The sequence below is a fragment of the Papio anubis genome, chromosome 4 (genome assembly GCF_008728515.1).
Source record: "Papio anubis isolate 15944 chromosome 4, Panubis1.0, whole genome shotgun sequence".
Taxonomy (NCBI): domain Eukaryota; kingdom Metazoa; phylum Chordata; class Mammalia; order Primates; family Cercopithecidae; genus Papio; species Papio anubis.
In genome coordinates, this window is record NC_044979.1 from 97,555,691 (window position 1) to 97,575,563 (window position 19,873).

At 44.1% G+C, this 19,873-nt stretch overlaps 1 pseudogene; it reads right to left on the minus strand.

Moving 5' to 3' along the window:
• Positions 1 to 4,728: 4,728 nt before the first annotated feature.
• LOC101013411 lies at positions 4,729 to 18,388 on the minus strand (annotated as a pseudogene).
• Positions 18,389 to 19,873: the final 1,485 nt, after the last annotated feature.

The following is a 19,873-nucleotide window of genomic DNA, read 5'->3' on the forward strand; positions in this document are numbered from 1 at the left end:
GGGCAATGTCAGAGATACCCTTTGTGGTACATTATGTCCTCAGAAAGGAATTGATCTGCCTGTAATGAATTAAAGATGACTGCAAATTCTCTACCACTACTCTCATGGAGAGGCAGACTCTGTACTCTTTCACTTTGAATCTGGGCTGGCCCTGTGACTTGCTTCATCCAATGAAAAGTAGCAGAAGTCACACTGCATAACTTCTGAGGCTAAGCCTTGAGAGATCTGCAGTCTCTGCTTTTATGTGCTGGAAATGTTGCCTCTTAGAATCCAGACACCGTGCTATGAGAGGCTGCATGGAGGGGTCCTCCTAAGGTGGTCTGGTCAACAGCACCGAGCTTATAGCTGATAGCCAGTGACCACTGCCAGCCATGTCAGTGATCTGGCTTCAACATTCCAGCCCAGTGAAGCCTCCAAATGACTATAGACCCAGCCAACACAAACATGAAGCAGAAGAACCACCCAGTTGAGCACAGTCAACCCACAGAATTGTGAAATATAGCAAATGCCCGCTGTTATTTTAGACTACTGTGTTTTCGGGTTGTTTGTTATGTAGCAATAGATAACTGAAACAACCCCTGATTTGTATTTACTGGAAAGTAAGAATAATTTGAAATTCTACTCATCTCTAGGAATAGCAAAGTGGGACAAAAATAAGACTTTCTGTCTCCCCGGCAATTCCCAGGAGAAATAGCTTAGTTGGCTGTAGAAGAATTAATAAGAACAATGCAGTAAAGTAAGTGAGACAAACTGTGTTAAGTCAGCAGTGTCACTGGCAAAGTGTGCAAAAACTTATCGCGCCATTAAGGCACGCAATCCAATTACTACAATATGTACAAAGTGAAATGATAAACTTAAAGTTGATGGGAAGAGTATATAAAATCAGTGGCTGTGAAGGGCATGGTAGAATCAATAAAGTTTATGAAAATGGAATTAGTTGTGCATGAATGTGGGTAACAAATGCACAACATGTTCTATATTTAGGAAATAAAGAGAGAGCCCTCTGTGGTCTGAGGCTACATTCAGAATAAAGGGTTAACAAATACTCATCTACTCCCTGATTTATTTTGGTCACATCTAAGACTATTGGGTTTATTCTAATTTTTTAGGCTTTCCTTTTGCCTGTAATAGCTTCTGCCTCCAACCCAGTGAACTCCTACTTTTCAAGGTCCAGTGAATACTACCTCTGTGAAGCCTTCTTTACTTCTCCTGCCAGTAATTAGTCATGTCCCTCACTGTGTTCCAATGATACTTTTTACGAGTTGTTGTAATAGCACTTATCAGCTCTGTTTCAATTTCTGCTTACATGAGCTCACTGGGGATGGAACCAAGCCTTATTGAGTTTGGTGCCCCCTCTCATGGGTAAGACATGGTTCCAGGCAAGTAGAAAAGGCTACATTGTGAGTGCTCAGCATTCAAATAGATAGATGAATGGATACATGGATAGATGAATACAAAAAAGATTAAATGGATGAGTGTGTGAATCCCCACTAAACTGTGACTTATAAAGTATCCTAAGAGCTGGAAAGACAGGAAAGGAAGAGTTACGTGGTATCTTGAGTATTCTCTATAGGATTAGAACCATTCGTTGTTCTAATAGCTTAAATTCCAATCCAGATACAATGGCAAGGACCACACTGTGTACAGGACACTCTGGCAACAGAAAAAAACATTGTCTGCAGATGAAGAGAGCCACATTATATAGACATTAATTCAGATTACATTTATTGAGTGTCTGTGATGTGCCAGGTCTGTCCCAGGGGCTGGGATACAGGGATATGCAGCTCTTGTAAAGTTTATGTAAGTCTAGTTAAGAGTATTAGACATTAAATAATAAACACACTCATAATTAAGTGCGGTGGAAGAAAGAACAAGATGATATGATATAGAAAAATCTAGCGTAGATGGGGTGGAGACAGAAGCGGAAGGCAGGAAGCAAGTACCAGTTAGACTGAGAGCTAAGGGTATAATTCAATGAGATACATATAATTTGTATATATATATATGTGTGTGTATATATATGTGTGTGTGTGTGTGTATATATATATATGGAGTTGGAAGTTACTATTAGGTTGAACCACATACAATTACTGATACTTAACCATTTATGACCTACAAAATGGCAATTTCATGTGGTTCAAGCTAACATGTGTGTATTCCCAGCAGGGTCAGGGACAAAAGGGTATTCTATAATACTTTCATCAGGGCAGGGACAGATGGCTGCAAGATTAGAGGGAACTGTAGCAACGGAAAGAAAACTTGCAACCCCACATTATAAAAGTAGCACCAGAATTTTAGCATTATGAATTGAGGTTTATAGTATTCTTTTGATTTTAAATACTCATCCTTGTTCTCAAAACAGTGAATGGATGATTGGAGAAAAATCTGAACTACTTTGATCTCACCTCCTTCCGAAATAAAGGTGGAGAGGGAGGGGGATGTTGTTTAAGTTTGGGCCTTGGACAGCAAAATAAACTATCATCAGAGTGAACAGGCAACCTATAGAATGGGAGAAAAATTTTGCAATCTACCCATCTGACAAAGGTCTAATATCCAGAATCTACAAGGAACTTAAACAAATTTACAAGAAAAAATAAGTCATTCAAAAGTGGGCAAAGGATATGAACAGATACTTCTCAAAAGAAGACATTTATGCAGCCAACAAACATATGAGAAAAGCTCAACACCACTGATCATTAGAGAAATGCAAATCAAAACCACAATGAGATACCATCTCACACCAGTCAGAATGGTGATTATTAAAAAGTCAGGAAACAATAGATGCTGGTGAGGCTGTGGAGAAATAGGAACACTTTTACACTGTTGGTGGGAATGTAAATAGTTCAACCACTGTGGAATACAGTGTGGCGATTCCTCAAGGATCTAGAGCCAGAAATACCATTTGACCCAGCCATCCCATTACTCTGTATAATACCCAAAGGAATATAAATCATTTTACTCTAAAGACACATTCACACGTATGTTTACTGCAGCACTATTTACAATAGCAAAGACTTGGAACCAACCCAAATGCCCATCAGTGATAGACTGGATAAAGAAAATGTGTCACATATACACCGTGGAATACTATGCAGCCATAAAAGGAATGAGATCTGTTTTTGCAGGACATGGATGAAGCTGGAAGCCATCATCCACAGCAAACTAACACAGGAATGGAAAACCAAACACTGCATGTTCTCACTTATAAGAGGGAGTTAAGCAGTGAAAACACATGGACACAGGGAGGGGAACAACACACACCAGGGCCTGCTAGGCAGTGCGGAGCAAGGGGAGAGAGCATTAGGACAAATAGCCAATGCATGTGGGACTTAAAACCTAGATGATGGGTTGATAGGTGCAGCAGACCACCATGGCACATGTATACCTATATAACAAACCTATACGTTCTGCACTTGTATCCTGGAACTTAAAGTAAAATAAAAATAAAAACAGTTTGAGCCTTGGGAATTATGTGTTTCTAAATGAATCAGCCAGCTGCCGATTAGAATCAGTTTCTAAATGAATCAGTCACCACGTACTGTTATACAGTCACAGTGACAGGAACATGAGCACCCAGCATTAGGTATAAAGTGTGCTCATGTCCCTATTACTGTGAACACATAACAAGCTACCCCAAACTCAGTGGTATAAAACTACAGCCATGTATTATACTCACAGGTTCCAAGGGCCAAGTACTAGGAATGGCACAGTAAGGATGGTTCTTCTCTGTTCTATGCCTGGGGCCTCAGCTGGGAAGATATGAACCATGAGAGGCTGGAATACAGACACTTATTGACTTACAATGGAATTTCATCCCCAGAAACCTATCATAAGTTTAAAATATTGCTAAGTAGAAAATGCATTTAATTCTCCTAACCTGCCAAACACCATAGCTTAGCCTAGCCTGCCTTAAGCATGTTCAGAACACTTACGTTAGCCTAGACACAGATGGGTGTTTCGCAGACATGATGGGATGTGAAAACACGGAACACAGTATCTAAGAAATGCTGGCAACGCAGTACATGGTCGGGTATGGGTTGTTTACCCTTGTGATTGCGTGGCTGGCTGGGAGCATGAGAGAGGATCACAGGGCATGTCGCTAGGCTGGGAAAAGATCAAAATTCAAAGTACAGTTTCTGTTGAATGCATATGATTTTCATACCATCTTAAAGTTGAAAACTCCTAAGTTGAGCCCTCATAAGCTAGGGGCCGTATGTAGTATGATATGTAGTGGTAACTGGAGGATCCCCTTCCCGCATGGGTTCTTCACTCATTGGTGCCTGAGCTGATATGTAGGCGGCTGGCTCCACTGGACCTGTGGTACACAGCATCCCACACAGTGTGGGCATCTCGCAGCCTGGAGGCTCAGTTTTGAAAGGAAGGGTCCTGATAGGGGGCCTTTGGAAAGGCAGAATTCTAAAAGACTAGGCCAAAGCTCCATGGCCCTTTCTTCACAGCCCATTCCTTCTAGTGTACTTTACTGGTAGAAACAATCACAAGCTCACTCAGACCCAAGGTGGCGGGGGTGGGGGTCGGGGGAGGCTGCAAAAAACCCACCTCTCAGTAGGAGGAGCGTCAAGGTCACAGTGTAGAAGAGCACCTGGGATAGGAGATACTGCTGCATCTATCGTTGAAAATGTAACCTGCAGGACAGGTGCCATGGCTCATGCCTGTAATCCCAGCACGTTGGGAGGCCAAGGCAGGCAGATTGCTTGAGTTCGAGACCGGCTTGGGCAACATGATGAGACTCTGTCTCTACAAAAAATGCAGAAATTAGCCTGGTATGGTGGTGCATGCCTGTGGTCCCAGCTACTTGGGAGGCTGAGCTGGGAGGATTGCTTGAGCCTAGCAGGAGTCAAGGCTGCAGTGAGCCTTATCGCACCACTGCACTCCAGCCTTGGTAACAGAGTGAGATCCTGTCTCAAGAAAAAAGAAAAGAAAAGAAATATAATATGTGATAAAGTGATTAAAGAGAGAGTAACACCCAAAGAAACTTTTATTAGAGGGCCAGGTAATAGCTTTGCACAGGATCATTGCGTATCTGCACAAAGGGAAGGCGAAGGTGGGAGTATCCCCTATCACAAGAAGGGAGTGACCCCACCAAAAGAATCTTTCCAAAAACAGTCCTCCTCTTGTCATAGCATGCAGAAAACTATTGGCTGTTTCTGAGAAGATGGAAGCACACACACTCCATCTAGAGAGACAGGTGACTTCTGCCGGCAGAGTTAGAATTTTGGAGAGTGTAGTAGGGGAAACAGAGTCCCCCAAAGCAATCAAAGGTTCAGGTTGGAAAGGCTGCTCCTTGAGCAAATCACATAAGTAGTATCTGAGAGTTAGTGGTCTGAAGCAAGAATCAGATATAAAGACTTAGCTATTGTAGACTTCAGCCCAGAAGAGGGGGAAACAGTAAAATAAATACCCTGACCTTTCTCAACTCCTGCCATTCCATCTCCTTCCACTTCTTACCATTGGCCAAACCAAACCAGAGCCAGTGACACTGTCCTTAGATGAGCCCCCAGAGACACAGGGCAGGGTGCAGATGGGTGGAGGATGAACCTGGAGCACAGCCCTAAATGAAAGAACCCAGAATCTAGAAAAGATAGGCTCAACCTATTTATTACATTCAAGATCCAGTGGCACAGAATAAGCAGCGATAATTTTGTGTTATTGAGGCTTATTTCTGGCTTTATGCTAATGGTATGGTAGTTTTCTGGAAAAAAAAATCTTAATGTGAATACATCTAGAAATCAGGATTTCTGTGTTCCATCTGAATTACTGTAAGGCAGGCAGCATGGTGGTTGAGCTTGAGGCTCTGGAATCACATAGTCTGGGTTCAAGTCTTGGCCCTGCCACATATTAGCTGTGTGGCCTTAGGTGAGTTACTTAACATCTCTGTGCTTTTATTTCCCTCATTCAGAAGTTAGGGATGATGATTGCACCTCATGGAGTGTTCTAACAATAAGATGAGATTGTATGTAGCAAGCAGAGTGCTACTCTGGGTAGTAAGGGGTTGATAAATGCTACTATTGTTTTTGTGCACTAGAAGTTTTCAGAGAATAGTTTATATGTGAGCAGCTCTGTACTTTTTCAATACAGTATAAAGTTGCTTAAAACATACTTTTTAGTGCAATTTTAACAACATGCCTCTTAGTTATTCTTTAACCTTCATCCCCCCTGACACTTTTCAGGTAGACAAAAACATTACCAGTCAAAATTTAAAATCCACATGCTCTTTGACCCAGCAATGCTAATACTAGGATTTATTTAAAACAGACTATTGCTGGGTGCAGTGGCTCACGCCTGTAATCCCAGCACTTTGGGAGGCCGAGGCGGGTGGATCACGAGGTCAGGAGATCATGACCATCCTGGCCAACATGGTGAAACCCCCTCTCTACTAAAACTACAAAAATTAGCTGGGCATGGCAGCACGTGCCTGTAGTCCCAGCTACTTAGGAGGCTGAGGCAGGAGAATTGCTGAACCCGGAAGGCGGAGGCTGCAGTGAGCCGAGATGCACCACTGCATTCCAGCCTGGGTGACAGAGCGAGACTCCATCTCAAAAATAAATAATAAGTAAATAAACTTTATTTATTTATTTATTTATTTATTTATTTATTTATTTATGAGACGGAGTCTCACCCAGCCGCCCAGGCTGGAGTGCAGTGGCGCGATCTCGGCTCACTGCAAGCTCCGCCTCCCGGGTTCACGCCATTCTCCTGCCTCAGCCTCCCGAGTAGCTGGGACTACAAGTGCCCGCCACTACGCCCGGCTAATTTTTTTGTAATTTTAGTAGAGATGGGGTTTCACTGTGTTAGCCAGGATGGTCTTGATCTCCTGACCTCGTGATCCTCCCGCCTTGGCCTCCCAAAGTGCTGGGGTTACAGGCGTGAGCCACCGCGCACGGCCTAAACTTTATTTTTTAGAGTTGTTTTAGATTTATAGTAAAATTGAGCAGAGTCATGAAGAGTTCCCACATAGCCTCTGCCCCGACACATGCATTGTTTCGCCCATTATCAACCACCTCTACCACAGCGGTACATTTATTACAATTGATGAGCCTCCTCTGACACATTGTTTTCACCCAAAGTCTGTAGTTTACATTAGGGATCACTCTTGGTGTTGTACATTCTATGGGTTTTAACAAATATATAATGACCCGTCTCTAGCATTATAGCCCCATACAGCATCATTTCATTGACCTTTAAATCCTCTGTGCTCTGCCATTTTACCCTTCCCTTTCTTACCCACCCCCAATCCCTGGCAACCACTGATCTTTTACTTTCTACACAGTTTTGCCTTTTCTAGCATGTCATATGCTTGGAATTCTACACTAGGTAGCCTTTTCAGATTGGTTTCTTTCACTTAGTAATATACATTTAAGGTTTCTCCATTCTCCCATGTCTTTTCATGGCTTGATAACTCATTTCTTTTTAGTGTGGAATCATATTCCATTGTCTGGATGTACTATGGTTTATTTATCAAGTCACCTTCTGAAGGACACCTTAGCTGCTTCCAAGTTTTGGCCATTGTGAATGAAGCTGCTATAAACATCCATGTGCTGTCTTTTTTTTGAGATGGAGTCTCACTCTGTCACCAGGTTGGAGTGCAGTGGCACAATCTTGGCTCACTGCAACCTCCGCCTCCCAGATTCAAGTGATTCTCCTGCGTCAGCCTCCCATGTAGCTGGGACTACAGGTGCGCACCACCACATCCAGCTAATTTTTGTATTTTTATATTTAAAGCCCAGGCTGGAGTGCAGTGGTGTGATGTCGGCTCACTGCAGCCTCCGCCTGCCAGGTTCAAGCAATTCTCCTGCCTCAGCCTCCCAAGTAGCTGGGACTACAGGCACATGTTGCCACACCCGGCTAATTTTTGTATTTTCAGTAGAGACAGGGTTTCACCATGTTGGCCAGAATGGTCTTGATCTCCTGACCTCATGATCTGTCTGCCTTGGCCTCCCAAAGTGCTGGGATTACAGGCGTGAGCCACTGTGCCTGGCCCCATGTGCTGTTTTTTGTGTGAACCTAAGTTTTCAACTCCACTGGGTAAAAACAAGGAGCACAATTGCTAGATTGTATAGTAAAATTATGTTTAGTTTTGTAAGAAGCCGACAAACTGTCTTCCAAAGTAGCTATCCTTTTGCATTCCCGCCAATAATGAATGAGAGTTCCCCTTGCTCCACATCCCCACCAGCCTTTGGTGGTGTGAGTGTTCTGGGTTTTGGCTGCTCTCATGGGTACATAGTGGTATTTCATTGTTTTAATTTGCGTTTCCCTAATGACATATGATGTGGAGCATCTTTTCATGTGCTTATTTGCCATTTGTATATCTTCTTTTGTGAAGTATCTGTTAAGGTCTTTGGTCCATTTTAAAATTAGGTTGTTTCTTTATGTTGAATTTTAAGAATTCTTTGTGTATTTTGGATAAAAGTGATTTATAAGGTATGCCTTTTGTAAATGTAGTATTCCCTCCAGATCGGTAGCTTGTTATTTCATTCTTTTGATAATGTCTTGGCCAGGCACAGTGGCTCACACCTGTAATCCCAGCACTTTGAGAGGCCAAGGCGGGCAGATCACGAGGTCAGGAGTTCGAGACCAGCCTGACCAACGTAGTGAAATCCCATCTCTACTAAAGATACAAAAAATTAGGCAGGTGTGGTGGCATGTGCCTGTAATCCCAGTTACTCAGGAGGCTGAGGCAAGAAAATTGCTTGAACCCTGATGGTGGAGGTTGCAGTGAGCTGAGATCGCGCCATTGCACTCCAGCCTGGGCGACAGGGTGATACTCCATCTCAAAAAAAAAAAAAAAAAAAAAAAAAAGAAAATGTCTTTTGCAGAGTTGAAATTTTTAATTTAATTTAATTTAATTTTTGAGACAGAGTCTCTCTCTGTTGCCCAGGCTAGAGTGCAGTGGCGCTATCTCGGCTCACTGCAGCCTCTGCTTCCCAGGTTCAAGTGATTCAAGTGCCTCCGTCTCCCGAGTGGCAAGGATTACAGGTGTGTACCACCATGCCGGCTAACTCTTGTATTTTCAATAGAGACGGGGTTTTGCCATGTTAGACAGGTTGGTTTCAAACTCCTGATATCAGGTGATCCACCTGCCTCAGCCTCACAAAGTGCTGGGATTACAGGCACGAGCCACCGCTCCCAGCCTAGTTTTTTAATTTTAATGAAGTGCATTAAAATTTTTTTGCATTGATTGTGCCTTTGGTATTGTATCTAAAAAGTCATTGTCATACCAAAGGTCATCTAGGTCTTGTCTTCTGTTACCTTCTAGGAGTTTTATAGTTTTGCATTTTATAATACTAGGATTTAACCCACAGATATGTGTGTTGCATACAAATAAGTATGCTTGAGGATGTTCTCTGCGGTTTGTTTATAGTTTCAAAAAATTAGGAACAACACAATTGTCCATCAGTAGGGGACTGGTTCAATTATGGCACAATCTATACGTGGTGATGTTGAACAAGCTTCAAGATATACTGTTGAATGGAAGAAAGATCAATATGCAAAGCAATGTTAACAATGTGCCACCTCTTGTACTTTGAAAAGGATACAGTGTATACACACACGTATAAACATACAGACACACATACATACATGCTGGTATACATGTAGACTATCTCTGGAACAACATAGAAAAAACTAAAAACAATGGTTGCTTCATGTGCAGGGGAAGCAAAGGCCTGGGGAGTGGGGCAGGGATGGGAGGAAAGGGACCTCATCTTCATTGTATATTCTTTTGGACATTTTTAGCTTTTGATGATACGCATGTATTATTCAGTAAAATTAATGAAATAAAAATCCAAATACAATAAATGCATAGCAATGGACACCTGTTTGTACAATTCAAGGACACATTTTAGGGTTGAAGAAATAATGCTAATGCATTATTAGAATTTAATATTTAGGTATCATACTTTTGATGATTGTAAAGCTAAGATTTCTGGGGATGTGGAGGAAATGGAGAGGGATAATCCACATACAGGTGGGCTTGCAGCATGGACATTACCTCGGGCTTTCCTCTGCTGGGAGATGCAGCTCCATGGGGAGGTCTCTGAGGGCGAGGAGGGGTCTCTCACTGGGTGTCTCTGCCAACCATCCACATCAAAGGTCATTCTCACTCCTGCCATCTAGCAAAAAGGGTGTGAATTTTAGGAGACAAATTATTAGACTATGGCATTCTCCATTTCTTCTTTACCAAGGTGTCATTTACTAGCATATTTTAGCAAAATAGGATGGCATTAAGAGTGCAGAGGTGAGGAAGCCTGGGAAATGCTTGGGAAGCGAAGGCCTTGACTGGAGAGCAGCAGAGGTCTTTGAGGTATCCTCAGAAAGCATGCCTTGCCCTTTCCCTGGTTCTAAACGGAAAGGCTGCCCAGCAGGGAGCTCTGTGTGCCCCACTACCTGATTGCCACCCAGTGCCATTGAAGCTTAGCCTGTGCCCGAGGAGCTAAGCAGAGATGGCCAGCCTCCAGCCTTCCGGGAGCCTCCATGGCCTCCAAGACCATGCTTCATCTTCGATGGTGGCCCATGTGCAAATGGGCCAGGGATCTTAGTGACCCCCTTGAAGTCATAGCCCTGGACCTCCTCCCACAACCACCTGCTGTGGTGAACTGAGTCTGACCTCCTTGGCACAGTGGCCGTTCTCTTGTTGGAGGCTGGCCACCTAGAGTACAGTGATTAGACCCTGAACCAGGCCAAGTTAAAGCACAGGTCTCTAAGTCCTATTGTGTAGAGTGTGGTGGAGTGCAGGGTTTCCCCAACTGAAACTGCAGATAAATAAAGAAATCCCATCTCATTGCCTATCATTTGTTCCTGGTCTTCCCCCACAAGCCAAAATTACCAGAAAAGTACACACAGGTGAGCCAGAGAAAACCAGGGAAGTAAAGACCTGGGCCAGAGCAGCAGGGCACTAAATCTAAACAGGTGCTAGAATCCAGCCCCCTGGATTTCTTTGGGGCCTGGTTTCATCTGGTAGACACTCACCTGGCTCGAGAGTCCTACAGATGACTGCATGGGCTGTCCTGTCTCTGAATCTCACTTAATACTTGGATTCAGAGATGGCTTGTCTGGAAGGAACACTGCCCCACATGAAGACTTTTTCTAAAGCAAGACTTTTGTCTTTTAATGAGAAGCATCTTATCATTTTTACTTAACCCCTGGACTGCAGTGGAAGCTGTGTCCCAGCTTGAACATCCTCTCACTGGAGTGCAAATGAGCTCCCATTTGCACCACGTGTTCCCTGTGTGCTGGGCCCCGCTGGGCGGTCAAGGGCATCGTCTCACTTACTTCTCACAGCATCCTCTGAGGTGTGTGCTATTTCTAGCCGTATTTTACAGAGAGGAGATGGGTTTGGAAAGGAAAAGCAAGTTACCCAAACTCAACTGGGCAGCCTGACTCCATCCCTCCACCCCTCATTGCTCTTTTAGTAGTTTAAACAACACATCCAAAAGTTAAAGATCTAAAATCCCATTTATTGACCCCCTAAAGTCTGATGCTTGATTTCAGTGATGTGGTCCTGTAGTTCAAGCAATGCAGGGTAAAGGAGATGGAGTCAAAATCTTCTGACAGCACCCAGTGCCTTTGCATGCAGGAGAGGGGACGGCTGCCCACTGCTGTCCCATGGATGGTACCTTCTCCTTGTCCTTACTCCAGAGAAGAGATGTGGTCACAGCTGACCTGCCACAGTGAGAAGCAGCTTCTCTCGGCAGACTGGCAGTGTGTATGGATAATCTTGGGGTTCATTGGACCTGCTCTTGGAGGTGAGGGTCTGCCCCACCAACCATCACCTTATGTCCACTCTGGCTCAGGACATCTGCTTCTGGGCACACATGCAAAACATCTCCTCCCCAGGCAGGGCCTTTGAGGGGATATCCTTGAGCGCAGCCTGGCTCGTTCAGGCTTCTCCCAATTGGGAGATCACCTGCTTTCATCAGTCTCTAATTTAGAGTTCCTTAGCTGATTTAACAAGACACTAGTGCTGTCCGCAGGACTCCTGGAGTCTACAAGTCTTTGCTTGGAAATCCCTGGGGAGAAAGAAAGGCACCCTAAACTTCTTTCTTCCTCACCTTTAAAGGGGTTCCCATTTAAAATCCTCCCTAGTCCCCTCCTTTCCTAAACAAAAGGCATTCTTTACAGTCCCAACTCACAGTTCTATTTTTCAATATTTGGTGTTTGCTTTAGTGTAAGGTCCTTGGGGTATTTAAACTACATGGATTAAAGAAGAGCAGCTGGAAGGTGGAGAACTTTTCAGCAGAGTATCTTTTCTCTCTCTAATTGGTAGCAGCACAATCTGTAACAAGGTGAGTCTAATTCCATTCTGCTGAGAGAGGAAGAGTTTTGTTTTTATTATCCTTCCAAGACTGGCAAATTGGCAGGGTTTTTTTTTTTCCTAATATAATAAAAAGTAGAAAAGCCCCAGTTTCTTCCCATTTCTGAGGAATCATCAAATGTGGGGTCAAATGAGGACACAGACATGTCCCTTTCATCACACCATTGCCTTGCTCCAGAGCCCCCTTGTCTGCCGGGACCCATCTTATCTAGTCCAGCCTGGTTCAGCATTACTTGGAGACAACGTGCCACCTTCTCCCATCCCACCACTCTGTGCCCACACCTGCCAGGGCTGGTCTGGAGGGCACCTGCTTCACATCAGCGGCTTTCTCCACCTCTGGACCAGTCCATTACCCACCTTCAAGACCTTCCTCAAGCCTCATCTCTCCACAAAGCTTCTCCAGACTCAACCAGACCCATAAGACTGCTCCCTTTCTGTGAATTCCTTTAGCCCTTATGCCCATTACTGCAACCATGCACTGCATGGCATAGTTCTCTAGGTGTGACCACAGCAGCATGGAGGGAACCTTCAACTGTCATAGACATAGACCCTGTGCACACTGTCAAAACAATTACTATAACCCCCTTCATACTCTTATATTGGCCAATTAAAAAGCACCTAAATACAGCCCTCACAGAGGGCAATTTGGTAATATGAATTTAAAAACAATATTTTATAGACCCTTTGACCCAGCAATTACACTTCTAGAAGTATCTCCTCAGGAAAAAATCATGTATGTAGGAATGTCCATTAGGAATATTTATTCTAAAAATTAGAAATAATTCAAATGTCCAACAATAGGAAAATGACTAAATTATAGAGGAGCTGTGCAAAGGGCTATTCTACAGTCATTCAGATATTATAGAATAGTATTTAATGACAGGCAAAGATATTAAGGTTATATTATTTAGTAAAACAAAATAAAACCAAACCAGACTTCAAATTAATGACAAATTTTACTTTAAATCATCTATCTACAGCTCAGAAGAGCTAAAAAAGAAGTAGACAAGTCATAGAATTAGAAGGTAGAGCTCTTTCAATGGAGTAATGATTCATTTTCTATATGCTAGGAAAAAATTAAAAATACACATAAACAAAGGAAGAGAAAAATTGACCAGCTGCCGCCACCCACACATAACCACAGTTAACATTTTGGTGGAGGCTTTCCATGATTTTTCTCTGTGTGCATGCAAGTGCATGTGTGCTTGGGTATGAGTGCATGTGTCATGAGTGGTACTCTTTTAGTAGTCCTTGGGTCATTAACACAGAGATGCAGTATACATCCTGATTTATAAAAGCCTGATGTTATTTTGTACTTCTGCCCTCTTCTGATAATGCCTTAAAATACTAATTTATTAATTTACCCTTTCCATCCCACTCTGACCTTACATATTATTGTTGCCATGCATTTTAATTCCATAGATATTATAAATTCCATGAAGCATTGATAATCAATATTTATTTATATTTCCTACATACACTTTCCATTGTTCTTCATTCCTTTCTACACCTCCAATTTCTGTCTTTAATCATTTTCCTTCTGTGTGAAGAATAACCTTTAGTATTCCTTTAGTATAGGTCTTCTGCTGACAAATTTATCCATTTTTGGTTGAAAATGTTTTTATTTCATCTTCATTCTTGAAGGATATTTTTACTAAGTGTAGGATCCTCAGTTGGTTGATTTTCTGTCAACTCTTTGAAGATGTTTTGAACAGTTTTCCTGTGATGTGCCTAGGTCTGCTTTTGCTTTTATTTGTCCTGCTAGGAGTTGGTAGTACTTCCTGAACCTGTGGCTCAATATCTTTCATCATTTTTCGAAAATTCTCAGCTACTGTCTCTTCAAATATTGCATCCACCCAATGTCTCTCCTCTACTTTTGGGACGCCAATTACACATTATGTTAGATTCTTCATAGTATTTCCATGTCTCTTATTCTTTCCTCTGTCATCACTCATCATTCCAAATATTTTTTCATGGTCTATCTTGCAGATCATTAATTTTCTATTCAGCTGCGTCTATTCTTCTATTAAATGCACTCAATTAATTAGTTTCAGTTACTGAATTTTTCAGTTCTACAGATTCCATTTGATTTTTCTCTGTGAAAAATCACAATGTTATTTACTAATTTATTTTTGCATTTGCTTGTTTATTATGTTTTCTCTCCATCAGAATGAAAGCTCCTCGAGGGCAGGGACTTTGGTCTACTGTCTGTATTGGCTGGTGCCTAGGGTTGTGCCTGTATGCAACAGGCACGCAATGAATATAAATATTTTTGCTGTACACTGGATGCACGTGAGTGATTCTCTGGGGCTTCTGCAGAGTCTGGTTTGGGAAAGGGGGTGCTAGGGAAAAACCCTGCTCCCTGCAGCCTCTCATTTTAATCTTTCAGTGTTGAAAAGTGGGGAGGAGCCAGATTCAGTTTGCTGGGGAGAGAGCCAGTGGGCCGCCACGGTGCCCAGAGCAGCCTTTGGGAAGGTGTGGGGGAGGCTGGATTCCCAACTGCCAGCCTCCAGGCCTTGGATGGACCTAGGACGCTGAGACAGAACATACAACACTAGGTGAGTCACCCGCCAGTCACCAGCTCACTGAGGAACCAGAATAATGTACTGTTCTTGGTTTGAAGACACTTGGAGAAGGAGAGGAAGGAGAGATGGGGGCTGAATCTCTTCCCACCCCATCTCTGCCAGGTCCCAGCCTCCCCTCTGGGCTTCTGTCCCAAAGAGACCTGCCTGCAAGCCTTCAAAGGCCTAGGAACCCCAGTTGGGGGTCCCTGTTCTGGAGCCATGGGGTTGGAGTGCCAGCTCCAGCAGAGTTGTCTGAGCTGCGGCCTGACATTATTGTTGGCCATGGAAGGCCTCGGGCCATCCTGAGCTCAGATCTTGGCTGCCGGCCGGCTGCTTCTGCAGCAGGGTCAGGGTGTCCCACTTCTTAATGCAGCGCAGCTGCTCCTGCTTTGCCCGCTTGAGCTTGGTGGGGTTTCAGATCACTTGGACGATTTCCACCTTTGGCTCATTCCGGGCATTTCACGTTCTCGGCCCGGCGCTGTTTCTTCTGGCGGCGCCTCTCCTACTCCTCCTCCAGGTGAGGGGCAAAGTCCTAGGCCAGCTTCCTCTCTTGCTTCAGCTTCCCCTGCCACGATGGGTGCAGGGGCTTGTCCTGAAGCATCAGAGAGAATCTTTTCTTGGAGTGGTTCTTCCACACTCAGCCCGATTTGGGCTTCCCCTTCGGGATTACAGAAAGCTGCTCTTTCTTCAGCTTCTTGGACGCTGGGGCCTGGGATGAAGAACCCTTTCGCTTCTTTGCCGAAGCCGTCTGTCACCATCTCCCCAGCTGGAGGTGGTTTGCTCTGCTCGTGCTGACCCTGACCCCGGGGGAAGCCAGGTGCCTCAAGTGTCAGCTCCAGTAGTAGCTGAGAGGGCTCCGGACCTGGAGCTTGCTGAATGGGGTTAAGGCTCTGGTGATCCTGGGCCTGGCAGCAGCTGATGCTGGGAGGCCCCTGGGGTCAGCTCCTCCTTACTTTGGGCTAACACCGAGGCCAGTACTCCCTCGCCCTGAGAACAGTTGGGTGCCTCCTCACTTGGCTTTGGCTGACATCGTGGGGATTCAGGATTGACTCCAGCTGTCTTTGAGGCGACTCCAGGTGTAGGTCTTGCTGACGCTGTGGGGACCCTGGGCCTGATTCTGGCCGCCCCTGGGGGGGCTCCAAGTCTGCACCCTGCTGCGAAGACTGGGTGATCCTGGATTGTCTCCAGTGACCTTTCGGCGGGGCGCCCCAGGTCAGCTTGTTGCACACTCGGAGGAGACCCGGGCTCCCTCGTTTCTCCTGGGTTTGACTCGAACTCCACAAGGACCCGTCTCACCCGCAAAACTGAGGTGAGGCTCTCGGGGGATTCAGGCCCTAGGCCTTCCAGCCCTTGGCTGTGCCTTAGCGGTGTATCCATGGTTCAGCTGTAAGTTTCCAAACCCCTACACATATCCACAATGTTATCTTTAAACATCAGGCATGGTTATTTTAGAGTCTATGTTAATACCTTCCTTGTCTGGATCCCCCGTGGGTCTGTTCTTTCTCTCGATTTTCATCTGTACTTTTCTTTTTCTCATATGCCTGGTTATTTTTGCATAAGTGCCTGAAATTGGTTATGAAAAAATAGTAGAAAAAATTAAAAGTTAGAAGAATGGTATACCATGTCTTCAGAAAGGATTTATCTGTGCATCTGGATGATAGCTGGGGCATTAGCAACCTAGGATCCCATTAATCCAAATTCAGGAATGAGAGGATTTGAAGCTGAGTTTCAGTCCCTTTGAAAGTTAGTTTACTTCTGGTTCATCTTTTCTTCCAGAGTATACATAATTATGAGTATCACCTCAAATTATAGAATTCAGTTTCTGTTCCCCTGTGTTCTGCAAAGCAATCAAAGCCCTGTTTATGTTTTTAACCTCTCAACCATAAGTCTCTTCTGAGATTGGCAGAGGTAGTCCTGAATGCCACTGGGTCTCCATTGCTCTGTGTTTCTGCCTTTCCCCAAATCTTAACCTGGTAACTCTTTTCTGCCTTGTTTGCTCTCTAATGCCTTCAAGCGGAGTTTTACTACTTTGTTAGCTTTTCTGATGGTCTTCCACTGATAGGTAGGTTGGTCCAAATATCCTATTCTGCCACTACTGAAAGCAGAAGTCTGATATCTATTATGAAATTCATTTTAAAGGGCTTCTATAACTATTTTTTTACCCCTATTACTGAATAATTTGCCACTTTGTTTCTTATTACTGTTGAATTGGTTGTCCTTTGTTCCTTTGAATCTGAAAAGAATTGCCAACCAGAACTGTAGAAAATTACTTCTGCCTGGGACTGCTCAAGGATTCTTTCTCCTGTGGTTCATCTACTTATATCCCACTTTACTGCTCAGAAACTCATCCATGATACTGCCTGGCCAATTGGGACCCAAGACAAGAGTGCCTCTTGATGTCTCCCTGAGTGCAGACTACCCTGCCTCTTCCTCTTTGGGGTCTAATTTTTGCCAATGGATGAAAGCCTGTCGTGGCCTAGATCTACTGTCCTAATTCTAATGCTTTGGGGCTCTATAGAAGAAGAAAAATGCAGTCTACAATTCCACACACCAAAGGCCTGGGAAGCAAAGCCAAAGCATCAACAAGATCATATTTTAATCTGCCTTTTGCCTGCCTCTCATTTGTATTGGTGAGAGCTACAGCTACTGGCCCCTTTTCTGTCAGTGATTCACACAATTTTGTTGCTAGTGCTGAATTTCCCAGCTACCAGAAAGAGGATCTAATGTTTCTTTTTCAAAGGTCAAGTCTATCACAGTTATTTTTTTGTTTGAGTTGATTTTAAGAACAGTCTTTGGAAGGATAGTGGGTGGGGCGGCATTCTATAACACTGCTTCCCTCTCCAGGGCTCCTAATGAACAGAGGTAGGACCCGGGAGGAGGTAATTGCAGCAGTATCCAAGACTTCAGTGTTGGGTTCCTTTTGTAACTCATCCATCCACCCACTCACTCCCCCACTCTTTGGCTTGGTTTGGGGTGCTATAACAAAGTGCCACAGACTGGGTGGCTTTGAAACAACAGGAATTTATTTCTCATGGTTCTGGAGACTGGAAGTCCGAGACAGAGTGGTAGGGTTCTGGTGAGGACCTTCTTCTGGGTTGCAGATTGTCATCTTTTCGTTGTATCTTCACATGGATAAAAGAGTATGAGAGAGCTCTCTGGGGTCCCTTTTATAAGGACACCAATCCCATTCATGAGGCTTCCGCGTTCATGACCTAATTACCCTTCAAAGACCCTCACCTCCTAATACCATCATATTAGAAATTAGTTAATGTACGAATCTGAGAGGGACACAAACATTTAGTCCATAAAACTCATTCACCTCCTCATTGAATATATACTCATTAGACCTTACCACTTGCAGGACCTTTTGCTAAGTATAGTACTTCAGGGGATTAAAAACATTAGGCAAGGCACAGTGGCTTGCGCCTGTAATCCCGGCACTTTGAGAGGCTGAAGGAGATGGATCACTTGAGCCCAGGAGTTCGAGACCAGCCTGGCCAACATGGCAAAGCTCTTGTCTCTACAAAAAAAAAAAAAAGAAAAAGAATTAGCTGGGTGTGGTGGTGCAGGCCTGTAGTCCCAGCTATGTGTGCAGCTGAGGTGGGAGGATCACTTGAGGCTGGGAGACAGAGGTTGAAGTGAGCTGAGATTGTGTCACCTCACTCCAGCCTGGGCGACAGAGTGAGACCCTGTCTCAAGAGAGAGATTAGAAAAATCATTATAGAAGGATGATGATCTAACAGAGGCCACTGTCATGGCCCTAAAATGTTTGCACCATGTGATGAACGCTGAGATGCTCCTCTGAGATTTTCCCTTCAATGAAAGACCAGTTGTCCCAGCTACTGGGAGGGGTGGGCAGACAGCTTTCAGTTGTCAGACCCTTTAGGGATTGCCTCAGCTCCCGAGAGCCACCTGGCCTGGTCTTCACAGGTGGTCTCCATCCAATGAGTGTCTGATGCATGAGTGTAAAGGCCTGGGCATCTCAGCCCAACTTAGGAACAGTCTGAGAGGCTATTCCAGGTTCAGAGCTCCCTGTGTGACTGGCTGAGTCTGTTGCTGGGGCTGCATCACAGCCCAGCTTCTCTATCTAGTCCAACTTCCTTGCCCTATGCTCCACAGGTGTCAATACCAGAAGTGCTCCTTAATAAATATCTGCACATTAAACTCCATCTCAGAGTTTGCCTGCTAAGAAATTCAATCTGCCATACACCTGTCCCAGAGTATCTAATGGTTACAGAAACTGCTAGAATAAGTCAGGTTCATGTAGACTCTTGGCATAAGTCTAGTCAGGGCTGCAGAAGCAGTACTGCATGGGGCAAGGGTTGGCATTTTTTTTTCCTTAAAGGGCCAGTAGTAAATATTTTAGGCTTTGCAGGCCATGTAAGATTCTTGTTGTATATTCATTCTCTCTCTCTCTCTCTCTCTCTCTCTCTCTCTCTCTCTCTCTCTCTCTCTCTCTGTGTGTGTGTGTGTGTGTGTCATAGTCTATTAATGTAAAAAACATTCTTAGCTCATTGGCAGTAGGAAAACAGGCTGAAGGCTGGTGGGCTGTAGTTACTAACTCCAGTGTAAGGTATTAAGAGCCTAGACTTGTTGGGAGGCAATTATCCATGGGTCTTTCATGTTTCTACACATCTAGCAATGCAGAGATACCAAATAACATTGTTCTAAATTATCTTGTTGTGTTAGACCATTCTTTCACATTGCTATAAAGAAATACCTGAGGCTGGGTAATTTATAAAGAAAGGAAATTTAAGTGGCTCAGGTTCTGCAGAGGCCTCAGGAAGCTTTTACTCATGTCAGAAGGCAAAACAAGAATAGGAGCATCACAAGGCCTACTCCCACTTTGGGAGCAAGAGAGAGAGTGGGGAAGAGATGCCACACACTTTTAAACAACCAGGCATCACAACAACTCAGTCACTACCCTGAGGACAGCACCAAGCCATGAGAGATCCATGACTCAAACACCTCCCACCAG